The sequence below is a fragment of the Hemitrygon akajei genome, unplaced genomic scaffold, assembly GCF_048418815.1.
Source record: "Hemitrygon akajei unplaced genomic scaffold, sHemAka1.3 Scf000188, whole genome shotgun sequence".
Classification (NCBI taxonomy): domain Eukaryota; kingdom Metazoa; phylum Chordata; class Chondrichthyes; order Myliobatiformes; family Dasyatidae; genus Hemitrygon; species Hemitrygon akajei.
This window is the reverse complement of record NW_027332074.1, coordinates 295,563-310,620: the sequence shown is the minus strand read 5'-3', so window position 1 is coordinate 310,620 and position 15,058 is coordinate 295,563. Positions and strand designations below refer to the sequence as shown.

The 15,058-nt window shown below is 44.7% G+C and overlaps 1 protein-coding gene across 4 annotated transcripts in view; it reads right to left on the bottom strand.

Annotated features, from left to right (window-relative positions):
• The window catches only part of LOC140724326 (NACHT, LRR and PYD domains-containing protein 3-like), a 36,928-nt gene extending 28,514 nt beyond the window's left edge, over positions 1 to 8,414 (bottom strand). For 2 of the 4 annotated variants that reach the window (XM_073038775.1, XM_073038776.1), the window contains exons 1-2: positions 7,840 to 8,414; positions 743 to 911 (exon numbers count right to left, since the gene is read on the bottom strand). The gene's annotated coding sequence lies outside the window, so the exon portion shown is untranslated. The remainder of the gene's footprint in view (positions 1 to 742; positions 912 to 7,839) is intronic. The other 2 variants (XM_073038777.1, XM_073038778.1) reach the window with 2 other exon arrangements.
• Between the last annotated feature and the right edge of the window lie 6,644 nt (positions 8,415 to 15,058).

Genomic DNA, 15,058 nt, shown 5'->3' with positions numbered 1-15,058 from the left:
CTTCATCATGTGACCCAACACGCTGCTTTCCAGCCGAAATCATTGAGTTTAAACCGATTCCTGCAGCTCCAGCAGTCCTGGCTGCAAGGACATTCGTTCACCTCAAGTACAGGTATAACCCATGGTACAGGGTCAAATGGGAACATTGCAAAACCTATTTCCGCTTAATCATAGATTCATAGGTTCTGACAATTTGTTAGTAGAAAAGTACTTGATGACGACAGGGTATGTAAATGTAAATTATTGGTTGGCATCTGCTAGTTTAGACTGAATGAAATGTGGTGCTGGGACATTTGGCTTCGAGAGGGTTTGCTCTTAGCAGAGGCCTGCACGGCGATATACTCGAGGACAAGTATATCATTGCAGCTTGCAATAGACAGAGGAGTCAATGACATGTTGCTGTAGTTCATGGTGATTCCACATTTCTGCAATAACTATAACAGGAAACAAATGCGGCGTCTTATAAAGGGAGGACATTCTCAACGCGTTTTGAGATTATTATGACATAACACAACAAGCAAGGAAACATCAGGAGTGACACGTTTGAAATGAGCAAACAATATGAGGAAGATGCGTGGCTTCACAGAACTGATGCTGACAGCACATTGGCAGATCTGGAATGATTGCAACTGGCATAACTGGCACTTCTAGGTTTATTCAGTCTCTCTCCAGCTATTTCCTATCTTCCTTGGTACAGAAATGTAATGTCTAAAGGACCAGTGTTTGGGTAAATGAGACTCACCAAACTTTCTCCTGACTGAATCAATGGAAACTCCGATTCAGAAGGGTTCTCTCGAATTGGTTCTCTCAGTCCTCGGGCTGGTTTCCTTGTTGCTTTTCCCTTGTCTTCAGTTGTGGTTTGCTTCCAGTTGTGTGCTTTTCTTCCAATAAATCGCTCATCGCAGGTCTAACTTTACCCAGAGAAATAATGAAGCATGTTACTAAAACAAACGAGAACAAAGCATTAATCTGAAATTTAAATCTGGAACGCATATGTCTTGATCAGAGTGAAGAAATCTGTAACTTCCCCTCACTCTTTACAAAGCCTGACATGGGATACAAAAGAACAGACACAAGATGCTGGAGGAACTCATCAGGCCAGGCAGCATCTGTATGTCGACGCTACTCTCTTCCATTGACATTGCCCGGCCTGCTCGGTTAGTCCACCATTTTGTGTGTATTGCTTGGATTTCCAGCATCTGAAGATTTTCTATTGTTTGTGATGGGATACAAGGAAGTCATCGTTCAGTCATGGTATAAGATACAAGTCATAATATGTAAGAGTAGAATTAGGTGATTCGGTCATTCTAGTCTGCTCCATAATCAATCATGAAGGATTATTTTTCCAACACCGTCTTCTTGCTTCCTGCTATAATTCTCAACCTATTTAGCAATCCAGAACATGAATATACCCAACGATCGCCTCCACCGCCCTTTGTGGTAACAAATTCCACAGATCAAACAACCTTTGGCTGAAGTAATTGCTTTAATCTCAGTATTAAAGTAAAGCTTTATTCTGAGGCTGCACGCTCAGTTCCCAGACTCTCCGTCAAATCCAGACACCCTCTTCATTTCCAATGTATCCAGACTTGTTGTTATTCTGTTGGCGTAAATAATCACTCCCGCCCCAACCTCACCCCCCCCCCCAACAACCCTAGATTTTGAGGGGGGGGGGGGGTTGATTTACTTTTCAGCTGGTCTGGCACAGCATTGTGGCCGAAGGGCCTATTCCTGTGATGTACTGTTCCATGTTCTGTTCCATCTTCAGCATCTTGAGTTTCTGTTTGACTCCCACTGGCAAATAAACAGTTGAGAGTGAGGGGGAACTTCCAAACGTGAATTGAATTCTGAAACCCCGGTCTATGTCTACTGGTGCGTATTTTCTCACAGCTTCTCCCTGTGAGCGATGGAATGGGAACTCATTCTCTGCTTTGCTTCCAAAGGAACTATAGAATCAAACATCTGAGTACAGAACAGAAATACTCGCTCAACATCTCATAAACCCGGTCAACTTGATCCCCTGATTCATTTTGTCTGGGTCAAAACATGCGTGGTATCCCAAGATCCAACCTCAGAGGGTCACATCCCGAACATCTTTTCCACATCTCACACTAGGTGTTCCCACATCTCACAATGAGAGATTCACGCTACCAATATCCAGCCACCGGAGACGTCTGCTCCATTGCAGAAGGAGGAACATCCAGCCGCATCTGTAAAAGCACCAACATAGACCGAAGCCCAGACAGTGACAGTTCCATATTCCTGGAGACCACATCCCTAGATTACATCGCAAGCACCAACTCTCCCAGGGCTCTTTGATGACGGTAATATGAGGCAGTGTCTCAGCTAATCCCAGTTCAAAAACTTACACTCCCACACCAACCCGTGACACAACTGGAGCCTGATGATCCTTGGTCTGGACAGGGATCCGACGGGAAACATGGGCATTCGGTCGCAAAGAGGGTGCTGATACATTTCAAATTTCCTCCACAGTTACATTGAACACATTGTTCATTATTTTATTGTTGAGTGCGGTGTAGCCCAGGCCAATTAGCCGGCACTTTCCCCGTCGTGTAACAGGAACAATATGTTCTAAATGTAAAGTTGGGAATATAGCACTGGAAACTCAGTACAAGACCTTTTATTTTGTTTCTTTTGATGAAGAAACGATTGACTAACTGCAAGGTGTTTGACACCCAGAACAAAATTGCCTAAATACAATCCCTACAATCTTCTTCATTCCATCCCGGACAGTAAATGCTCAAAGCATCCTCGTATCTGAGGCCACTCTCTCCCCGCTGAGAGTCAGCAACCAGAGAGCGATAAACGTGTTCAACACTCTCTGCAGCTCTGGTGAGCTGTTGCCTTGGTGACGGAGGAAGTGCCTCGCAAAGATAACCGAGCGGGGAAATAACAAACTCAGTGTGACACGTTCTCGATTTCATTGTGACAAATATGAACTGACCATTCAGCCATTTTGTAATGTTGATACTAAAATTCCAGTGGTTGTATTTACCCTTTCGAGTTGCATTCAGTAAATCTCATTGTGGTTCCTGCTCTACTACACTCTCAGCAGTGCAGACGCTGGTCTAAAATAAAAACACATTGTTGGATACCACCCGTCTGCAACAAATGTCGATTATGTGTAGAAGTTTCAATTTAGATTCATAGAGCCTTTAAAGCACAAAAAGAGGACTGTTAGCCCAGCCAGTCCGTGCCATGTTCGGTGTGGTCCCATCCCCCTGCACCCAGACCACAGCCCTGTATACCTCCCTCATCCATGTACCTACCCAAACATCACAATCAAACCTTCATCTCTCACTTCTGCTGGGAGCTAGTTCCACATTCGCACCACCCACTGAGTGAAGTAGTTCCCCCTCAGATTCCCCTTAAATGTGTCACTTTTTGCTCTAAGTCCATGACCTTACCCAACCTGAGGGGGAAAATGCCTACCTGCATTCACCCTATTTATACTATCATAGATTTCTACATCTCTAGCAGGGTTTTCCAACCTGGTGTCCATGGAACCTTCCTTTAATTGCACGGGCAAATGGCATAAAGAGTTGGAATCCTGCTAGGATACCCCCTCATTTCCCTGTATTCCAGGTAATCAGGTTCTAACCTGTTCAACCTATCACTCTAATTATTTCCTGAAATACCAGCAATGTCCGTGCAATTTTCCCGGCACTCTTTCACGCTTAGCGATATCTATCCTCCCAGTAACTGACCGGAACTGCACACAATTCTGCATATTCTGGAATCACGGTGTCTTTTAGAACTCTGGCATTAATATCCCAGCCCCTCTTCGTAATAGCCTGCGTTATAAAGGTCAATATGCCCAAAACTCTCTTTACGACTCTGGTGCTACCTTAAACATCTGTAACATCCACGCCGGGACAATCAGGCTCAAAGCAGCTATTTTTCCCAAGCAGCAAGCGGGATCAACACCTCTACTCACTAACCCACCATCCACACCCCACCCACTACTGGTTTAAAATTTCAGGTTCTAGACACTCCTGTGCCTAAAGTAACTTTATGGACAGACAATCAATATCATTCTCAGTATGTCCAGGCTCTCCTCTGCCTTTACAGACAGACAATCAATGTCACAGACCAGAACATTGTGCAATATTGCAAAGGAAGAATGGCTGAATGAAAAATGCAATGAAGTGGAATGACGTATTAACAACAGCTAAGAAATGCACCAGAAAATTAAGAAAGTTACTGGCATTAAGAAAACCTCGTCTACAGGATGCATAGGATCAGCAGACGGATCCATCCAAACAGATCCAGATAAAGTATGTGAGAGGTGGATTCAGTATGTAGAGCAGTTATTTTGAGATAATAGAGGAGAACCCCCAAGTATTAAACATCCTAATTCTGGCCCACTTATTACCAAAGAAGAAATAACTAAAGCAATGAAAATTATGAAACAAGGTAAAGCCATCGGATCTGATGGAATTTCAGTGGAAATGATACAAGCCCCAGAAGATCTGGGCATAGATATTTATTTTGAAGAGTTTAATGGCATTTATGAGTTTGGTGTATTGCCTGACGATCTCTTGAAATCAGTATTTATAACTCTGCCTAAAATTCCTGGAACTATTGACTGCGAAAATTATAGAACAATCAGTCTGATGAGTCACATTATAAAGCTTTTGTTGAGAATTGTTATCAGTCAAATTAAAAACAAGTTAAGGTTTAAATCTTCTAAAGTTCAATATGGGTTTATGGAGGATAGTGGATCTAGCAACGCAATTTTCATCCTGCGAATACTTTCAGAAAAGGCAACTGAATAATCAGAATGATGTCTTTTTTATATTTTATTGATTTCACTAAAACATTCGACAAAGTGCAACATGAAAAATTATTTCAAATTCTTACTGAATTAAACATTGACGGAAGGGACCAATTACCGCTTCAAAATTTATATTGGAATCGAATAGTGGAGGTAAAAATTGATGATAATATAAGCAGTTAGACCAAAATGCGTTGCCTCACTGAAATTATTTAATATCTATAGTGAAATGATTCTCAGACAAACAAAAGACCTGAATAGGAATAATTTTGGAGGTGTTTACATCAACAATATAAGATACCACCCTAATAGCATGTGCTGCAGAAGACCCACAAATCCCCCTGGACAAAGTAGTACAAACAAGTGCAGATTTTGGTCTAACCAAATTAGATTTTGGTAAAAAAAATCCAAATATATGGTAATATCAAAAGAGCAGGATACTCCCAACCGCCTGAGATTTCAGCTTCACTGCAGTCTGAGAAAATTCTGATCCCAGCTGTCGAATTACCAAACTGGACTGAGACCCGTCTACTGTCAGTTCCATATCCTCAGAATCACCAGCCCAATATCATCACCCATACAAAGACGCTTTGGTGCCGGCAATTTGCCGTGGTGTTCCTGCCATTTCCGATTCACAAACTAAGGTGGAATTGGAACCTAATGACCCTCTGCCGGGGTCGGTGCTCAGGCTGGTTCCCCGGTCTGTATAGAGGATGCGGATACACTTCAGCCTGATCCCAGCAGCTAAACTGAGCACATTTGTTCACAATCTTCCTGCCGTGTGGGATCTTGCCCAGCACAGCTGGCTGCCATGTTTCCTGCAGTGTAACAGGAACAAAATGTAAAATTATAAAGTAGAAAATTATGGGAACTCAATACATCAGATTACATCTCTGAAAGGACAAATGGTGGAAGACCCAGTTCCAGAACTGAGAATGTCCAAGATGCTGCCAATCTGCTGAGCGTTTCCAGTATTTTCACCTCCTTACTTTAAATTTCCTGCAACTGTGGTATTTTCTACCTGTAGAACTTCTTCTTTATTTTAGTGCACAAATAGTAACTGATTGCCACCCTGAACTATAAATGCCACCCCACCCCAACCACTCTGTTAGTTCTGAGTTCATTCTGACCCTGGTGTAACACATTCCATACAGTCAATGCTCACAGCATCCTTTCCTCCCACTATCATTCTGTTACATTTGCTCCCGAGGCCACTGTCTCTACGCTGAGAGGCGGTGACCACAGAGCGATAAAAACTGCAACACTTGCTGCAGCTCTGACGGGCCGTTACCCTGGAAACAGAGGAAATGGCTCACCAAAAGTAACCAAAGGAGGAAGTAACAAGCTCAACATCAGATGCTATGAGTTCCATTATGACAAAGATTAACACTGCAGCCAGTTTGTAACAGTGAACCAAAAATTGAAATGGCTGATTTTACCCTGCTACATGCTGTATTCAATTGATCAATAAAGTATGTCCGTCTGTCTGGTAGTCCTAGCTATAAAAAAAAACACTCTGAAAAAAATGCAAAACAAAAATTCAGAATGAAGACAAAGTTTGAAAGAGAGATTGCTGAAATATATCATTGCACCAATGGGATACAGACTGGACAGAGGTTGAACAAGATGGTCGATGTATAGCATTGAGGTGGTGGGATACAGGCTGGGCTAAGGTTGAAGAAGATGGTTGATTAGGGGCGATCTCTGATGGTCCTCCAGCTACACAGATTCTGAAATAATAGTACGCACTAGCAGGTAACGGATTCCAATATAACAAAGCGAAAACAAACCGTAAGAACTTTGGTATATGCCCTTTTCTACTCTACACACTTTATCAATGCACCGCAGAAAGTATCCCATCCCGATACTTCACATCTTCATACGGCTACTGCTCTTCCTGTAACTGAATGAAATAGCGGAGAACTGTGGACACAGCTGAGCACATCGCAGAAACCAACCTCCCCTCCATGGATTCTGTCTGCACTTCCCACTGACTCAGTAAAGCAGCCAACATAATGAAAGATCCCCACAACCCTGGACAATCTCACTTCTCACCCTTCTCTCAGGTCGAAAACAAAATAAAATGGAAACATACCACCAGTTTCAAGGACAGTTTCCATTCTGCAGTAAGAAGCGAACTGCATGCTCCCCAATGTAATTAGATGGACCCCTGGCCTAACAGTCTAACAAGACCTTGCATCACATATCTACCTGCACTGCAGTTTCTCTGTAACCAGAATGAGTTACATTGAGAATTGTTACATTCTGTTTTTGTTTTACCTTATATCACCTCAATGTATTGTTATAATGTGTTGATCTGTGTGGATGACACCAAAGACAATATTTCACTGTACATCTGTACATATAAAAAATAAAGATTCCCCATTTTAATCGTGGGGAAATATTAAACAGCTCCTTTGGAAATACTGGAAGGAGTGTACACATTTCCGAAAATCCCAGATACATGGAAAAAAACCTTAATTCGCCCATTAATTGGGCCACGCATCGGGAAACATTGGCTGCATGTCATCAAGTCGCAGAAATGGAAGAGAGGACGTGAGCGATCTGAATCTCACTGTCCTGTCTGAACGGGGGAAAGATGGAGCTACTCATACTCGTGGAGGAGTCTCCCGAGGGTGCCATTGCTCCGTTTAACCCTCGCTGTCTGCAATGACACAACGGGCCGAACGCCCATTTCCATTGTGCTGGGAAAAAAGTAATAGCATTATCGACCCCAGGCATCGATCCGGATGAAGTTTGGATTCGATATCGGGCCGGGTGATGGAGGTAAAGTTCCCCAGGTACATCTTAATGGATGGGTTAAGTCTCGGCATCACCACCTCATCCCGCTCCTGGGACCAGAACACCAGGGGCTGAGCGGCGGCTCATCTCAGGCGGTTCGGTGTGAAGGTCCCATAAGCCGGACCGACCACGACAGGTTGTTTCCAGTATCCGGGACGAGGCCGCCAGTTCGAGGAAGTTAACGGGACTCTCTGCCCAACATGAGGTACCCCGCCCCCGAGATCGGCTTCAGTACTCACCGATGTGAAATTGTCGGTTGCGGTCAACCCTAGTGACTGGCCTCAATACTGACCGGTGAGAACTTGATCAATTTGTCCCGCAGACAGCGATCGGTCCACCCGCTCCCAGCCAACCATCCGCTTCAACAGAGAACGGAAAGAAAACCCCGCCTATCCGGAGACTGTGAGAGCGGGGGCGGGGCGTCGGAAGCGAAAACCTGAGATGCTGCAGATCTGCGTTTGAAATGAGAGCGAGACACCGATTCTGGTGACGGTGGAGGGTCTCCCGTCTGAACCGGTGACTCTGCTCCTCGCCCCTCCTACCTGCTGCATTTTACACGTTATTTCATATGTACATGAGCTACATTTTTAATGTTTCCCTCTGCATCTTCCCGGTCGCCATCGCTCCACCTCCCGGTTCTCAGAGTTACGGGTTCGATTCCCATCCCGGTCCGACACACAATTCCCACCTGAACAAGGGAGGGGAAAGAGGCGAGCAGGCAGGTGATAGGTGGTCAAGTCATGGGCTGGTCAAGGGCTGGAGATGAAAGAATCGGAGTGTTATTAACAGGAGAAAGGGAAAGCGGGGAGCCGGGGGGAAGTAATAGGCTGGTGAGCACAAATGAAAGTTCAGAGTGGGAAATAGAGAAGTGGGTGGGGGGCGGAACTTGTTTACTGAAAGGAGAATTCAATATTCATTTAATCAGGTTGGAGGGTACCCGGATGGAATATAAAGTGTTGTTCCTCCACCCTGAGGGCGGTCTCATCTTGGCACAAGAGGAGGCCATTGATCGAGACGTCGGAATGGGAATCAGAATTAAAATGTTTGGCCACTGCAAAGTCTCCCTTGTGGGAGATGAATCAGAGATGCTCGACAAAACGGTCTCCCAATTTATGGCGGGTCTCACCAGTGTGAAGGAGGCCGCATCGGGAGCACCGGACACAATGGATGACCCCAGCTGATTCGCAGGTGAAGTGTTGCCTCACCTGGAAGGACTGTTTGTGTCTGAATGGAGGTGAGGGAGGGGGTGGACGGGTAGGTGTAGCACTTAGGCCGTATGCAGGGATAAGTATCTGGAGGAAGATTAGTGAGGAGGGATGAATGAACAAGGGAATTGTGGAGGAAGTGATCCCTGTTGACACCTGTTTGTGACATCCTAAACAGATTTGCATAAATGCAATCCCTACATTCATTAGTTATCTCTCTATTGCAACATAAACACCATACATTCCATACAGTGAATGCTCCAGGCATCCGGGTCTCCACACCGGCTCCTGAGGTCACTGAGGGGAAGTGACCAGAGAGTGATAACAATGTTCAACACTCTGCAGCTCTGCAGGGCTGTTACCCTGGTGATGGAGGAAGTGGCTCAGCAGAACTAACTGAAAATTGGAAATGAGGAATTCAATCTCACATGCTTTGAGTTTCATTATGGCAAAGATGAATACTGAGCTCTCAGCCATTTTTTAATGGGGAAGCTAAAATTCCAGTGGCCGTTTTAATGCTGTCTCGAGTTGCATCCTGTAAATCTGTTAGTAGCTTCATCTCTACAGAGCTTCCAGCAGTGCAGAAGCTGGTCCAAAATCAAAACACATTGTTGGATGCGGCCTTTCTGTTCCAAATGTCTTCAATAGGATATTTACAAAGGACATCATACAATACATTGTGGTGAGAACCATTAAGTGTCCTTCTTGGTTCATTTAAGTGGTTAAAATTCCATTATATTCTTCTGTCTGCGAATAACCTGTAACTATGATCAACCCCCGGCATTGATACAGGTGATATTCAGATCCTGCTACTGGACAGAATGATGTTATGGAAGGTTCCCAGATACATCTGAATAGATTAAGGTTGTGATCTCAGATCCTAGACTATCCTACTGTTGAAAACATCTTGTCCGTATCGCTCTATCCAGACATTAGGATGTGATTGAGGTTTCTGTTCCCAGAGTCAACACCCCTTCATTGAGAACAGCCCAAAGAAACCAAATACCCCTCATACATAAAACCTTTCATTCCAGAATCACTCTTGTGAAATTTGTACACAGCAACTGTAATGAGCACATTTCCACGAATAATGGACAAGTTGGTGGCAGGATAATTTATTGAAAGAAACTATACTTTCCTTACTGCCCTGTTAACGCTCACAAAATATCTCCCGATGTTTAGTGTGCCTATCTATGCATGGAGCCGAAAAAAGATGAGAGAGATTTTCAAAGAATTCTCTGTGCCTGTGTTTAGTTGGGAGACAGGAAAAAACTGTGGAAATAACGAAGGCCAGTCAAGTCGTGGATTGTGCACGGATTACACAACAGGTGCTTGCTGTCTTGGGGTGAATTAGGATGGATAAATCCCCAGGAATAGGGTAGAGACTGCAGGAGCCCTGCAGGACTCGGATGTTGGTGGTATTTGAGGAGTAGAGTCACAGGGGTAGGTTGAACAGGTTAGAAAGTGATTTCCTTAAACACAGGAGAAAGAGGGGAGATGCTAGCAGGGGTTCCCAAACTTTTTAATACCGCGGACCCCTACCATTAACGGGAGGGTCTGTGGACCCCAGGTTGGGAACCCCTGCTAGAGTTAAACAAAACTATGATGGTAGAAATAGCGTGAATGCAAGTAGGATTTCGCCCCTCATGTTGGGTGTGCTCATGGGTTTAAGGCAAAAAGTGATACATTTAAGGGGATCGCAGTAGGAACTATTTCACTATGAGGGTGGCACGAATGCGGATGCAGGTTTCAAATGCAGTATATAGGAGAAGTTTGTATGGGTACAAGGATAAGGGAGGTATTGAGGGATATGGTCTGGGTGCATGTGGATGGGTCAAGGCAGAGAATGGCACAGACTAGATGGGCCGAAATGCCTGTTCCTCTGCTGTAATAGAATGGATTACATTGTGCGCTCTACGCAAGTCTATTTCCCAGTAGCCTTAAATCATTTCAACGTAATGTTCGAAAACGTTGCAAATACAAGAAACACTCTGGAGATAAAGAATATGTGTGGTGAGGGGCAAAGTTAATGCTTCAGCTCCAAATCCCTGTGTTGGAATGGCTTCAAACATTTTCTAATCTGATTTCAGGTCTCCAACAGGTTGAATGTTTCTTTAATTTCCAGCTGCACACAGACAGACGACAGGTGAGAATACTGATCCCGAGGTAGATAATCAACGATGCAAACACTACATAGCTCATTCCAGATACTCACTCGCTGTGTGTGTTGTGATTACCTCTCCGGTGTCTCTGATCTCTCCGCTCTTTTGCATCTGTGCCTTTTGGTTTTGGGCTCCCCAACCCTAGGGGACAATTTTTGGTATATTTGACTGGGCATCAACGGCTTTGCAGACTACGTTAGGAAAAATAGCTCTGACTGTAACAGTGATGCCCCCCACCCCCCCGGTGCTCTAAACAATGCTTCGAGGCATCAACACAATCTAGCCACGAAAGCTACCCCTTCCTACTTTTGAACGGATTTCAATAGGTACATTTACTGTCAGGGAAATGTAACGATATACATCCTGAACTTATTTTTTTCTTCGCAAACATCCATGAAAACAGAGGAGTGTCCCAAAGAATGAATGACAGATAAATGTTAGAACCCCAAAGCCCCACAGGCTCTCCCTCCCATGCATAAGCAGAAGAAAAGCAACAACACCCCTCCCCTGAGAGGCTGACGGGCCGGAAAGCATTCCAGGCCGAGTGCTCCGGCAGTGTGGACACCAGCTCACTGATGACTTCACGGCCATCGTCAACACTTCACACATGAAGATTTCACATCGGCCAGCATCATCCCTGCAACAAATAATTCTACACCTTCAGAATGAAACGACTACCTCCCGGCGGAACTGCCGCTAATAATCACAAAGAGCGTGAAACGGCTGGTAATGGCACATATCAATAACTCCAATTCTGCCACACTGCTCACTCACCAATATTTTTACTTAAGGAACCGCTCTGTAACAAACTCCAACTATGCCATCTAAATACAGCCCTGTGCAACAGGGTGTTCGACTACTGAAACAACCGGCTTCAGAAAGTCAGGATGTAGAACCGCTCCTCACTCCCAATCATCCTCAACACAGGCTGTGTGCTGAGCCCATTGCTGTACACTCTGTTCACACATGACCACACGGCCAAACACCCGGGGAATCACATTGTCAAGTTCGCCAGCGTCACGGCAATTGTGGGGTCCATCACATATCAATGAGATGACATACAAAAGAGAAGGGCTCAAGGCCTGGTACACATTCACCCACAAACTCACCCCACCACACCCCCATTACCACGAGTTTAACATTTCCTGTCACTAACAATATGTACATGACACTGCTTTGCCTAACGTCACTTTATGGATATACCACAATTGTTTTAAGCCATGATATGTGTTTTTATACAATTCTTATATTTATCTCTTTGTGATTTTTGTTTCTGCATGAGATCCACAGCAACAATTATTTCGTTCCCCTTTACAACAGTTTACTGGAATGACATTAAACAATCCTGAATTTTGAATCCTTGGGAAAATAGCACGACCAACCACATTATCTACACACCCTCCTGATTTTATAAACTGCGACAATGTTACCCCCATTCTCCTGTGGAATAAAGATACAGCTCGGCCAACCATTCTCTGTAACTCGGCCCTCTGGTCCAGGCAGCATCTTGATCAATCTCTTCTGCGCCCTCTCCAGCTTGATGATGGCTTTCCTACAACAGCATGAAAAAATACAGTACCTCATTCTCGGTGTGGTCTTACCAACAATTCATATAACTACAATATAATGTCCACAATCGTGAACTCAATGTCCTAACTGATGCAGGCCAACATGATCAAAGCCTTCTTTTTCACTGTGTTCACTGCCCGTCCACTTTCAGTGAACTGTACTCCTTGCCCTTCCATTCACTATACCAGTCCCACCCTGGTTTGACTGCCAAAAATCACCATCTCTCACTTGTCCAAATTGAAACCATTTGCTATTTCTCAGCCTATCTCTATAACTGACACAAGGGCCCCTTGAAATTATTTGTAACCTGCTGCAATATGAAAAAAAGCTCGCAAATTTAGTATCAAACTTGCTAACGGTGCCAGGTACGTTCATGCCAAATCAATGGCATGAATAATGAATTACAGAGGTCTCAATACTGACACGCATATCCCACTCGTCACAGGCCTCCATTCGCTAAATCCAATTTTAGTCATTACCCTCTGCTTCCTGTCATTGAACCCGGTGTGAATCCACCTCACCAGCTCCCCGCGAATCCCACGTGACCCAACCTTGCAGATGAGCTGCCACGCAGGATCTTGTTAGAGGCTTTACCAAAGTCCACTTAGACAAAATCTCTTCCTACGTCATCTATCTCCATCGTTACCTTTTCGGACATCTCCAGAATATTTGTGAGGTATGATGTCCCAAAATATTTGAGAGGTATAATGTCCCACTGGGAATTGCGGTCGGTGATTTCCCCATAACCACTGTCTAACCACCCGAGACCTCAGCTTCACTGCAGATTGAGGAAATTCCAACCCGAGCTGTAGAATTACCAGCCTGGATCGAAGTCCATATACTGTGAGTTGCATGTTCTTAGAGACTCCATCCCTACATTATAACCCAGTCACAGATGCTTTGTTGCCGGCGATTTGACGTTGTGTTCCTGCCATTTTCGATTCACAAACTAAGGTGAGAGGGGATCCTAAGGACCTTCAGCCTGTGCTGCTGTTCAGGCTGGTTTACCAGGCTGTAGATTGTGAGAAGATACGGATACACTTCAGCTTGTCTCCAGCAGCTAAACTACCTTTGATCACTGTCTTCTTGCACTGTGGGATCTTGCCTAGCACTGACACAAGGTCCTCTTGAAAGTCATTGTAACCTGTTGCGATATGAAACAGACTTGCAAATTTAGTATCAGACTTACTAACATTCATGCCAACTCAATGGCACGAATAATGAATTATAGAGGTCCAAATTCTGACACACACATCCCACTCGTCACAGGCCTCCATTCGCAAAATCCAACTTCAGTCATGGCCCTCTGCTGCCTGTCATCGAGCCCGGTGTGAATCCACCTCGCAAGCTCCCCGTGAAGCCCACGTGACCGAACCTTCCAGGATCTTGTTCGATGCTTCACCAAGGTCCATTTAGACAAAAATCACTGCCCTGCTTCACCGATAATATTTGAGAGGTACGATGTCCCACTGTGTGGCGTAGTCGGTGATTTCCCTGAAAAAGTAAGGAGGCACGGGGTCCAAGGATACCTTGCTTTGTGGATCAAGAACTGGTTTGTCTACAGAAGGCAAAGAGTAGTTGTAGACAGGTCATATTATTCATGGAGGGCAGTGATCGGTGCAGTGCCCAGTGCCTCAAGGGTCTGTTATGGCGCCCGTTCTCTGCGTAATTTTTATAAAGGAACTGAATGAGGAAATGTAGGCATAGGTTAGTACATTTGCTGATGACACAAAATTTACAGGTGTTGTGGATATTGTGGAGGGCTGTCGAGGTCACAGCGGGACCTCGGTTGGATGCAAAACTGGGCTCAGAAGTAGCAGATGGAGTTCAACCCAGCTTAGTGTGAGATGGTTCAATTTGGTAGGTCAAATATGATGGCAGAATATAGTATTAATGGCAAGACACTTGGCAGTGTGGAGGATTAGAGGGATCTTGCGGTCCGAGTCTACAGGACACTCAAAGCATACGTTGCATTGGCCTTCATCACCGTAGGAATGTGTTCAAGAGCCAAGGGGTGATTTTACGGCTATATCGGATGCTGGTCAGACACAACTGGAGTACTGTGCTCAGTTCTGGTTACCTCACTACCCGAAGGATGTGGCAACTATAGAAAGTGCGCAGAAGAGATTTATATGAATGTTTCCTGGATTGTGGAGCATGCATTCTGAGAAAAAGTTGAGTTAACTTGGCATTTTCTCCGTGGAGAGATAGGGGATGTGAGGTGAACTGATAGAGGTGTATAAGATGATGAGAACACCGATCGTGTGAGGCTTTTTCTCAGGGCTGAAATGGCTAACACGAAAGGGCACAGTTTTAAGGGCCTTGGAAGTAGGTACCTAGGCGATGTCAGGGGTATGTATTTTTCTTTTACCCAGACAGTGGTGTGTACGTGGATAGCTCTGCCGGCGATGGTGGTAGAGGCCGATAGGTTAGGGTCTTTTTAGAGGATCTTGGATATGTACATGGATCTTAGACAAGTAGGGGACCATGGGTAACCCCAGAAAATTTCTGAAGTAAGTAGA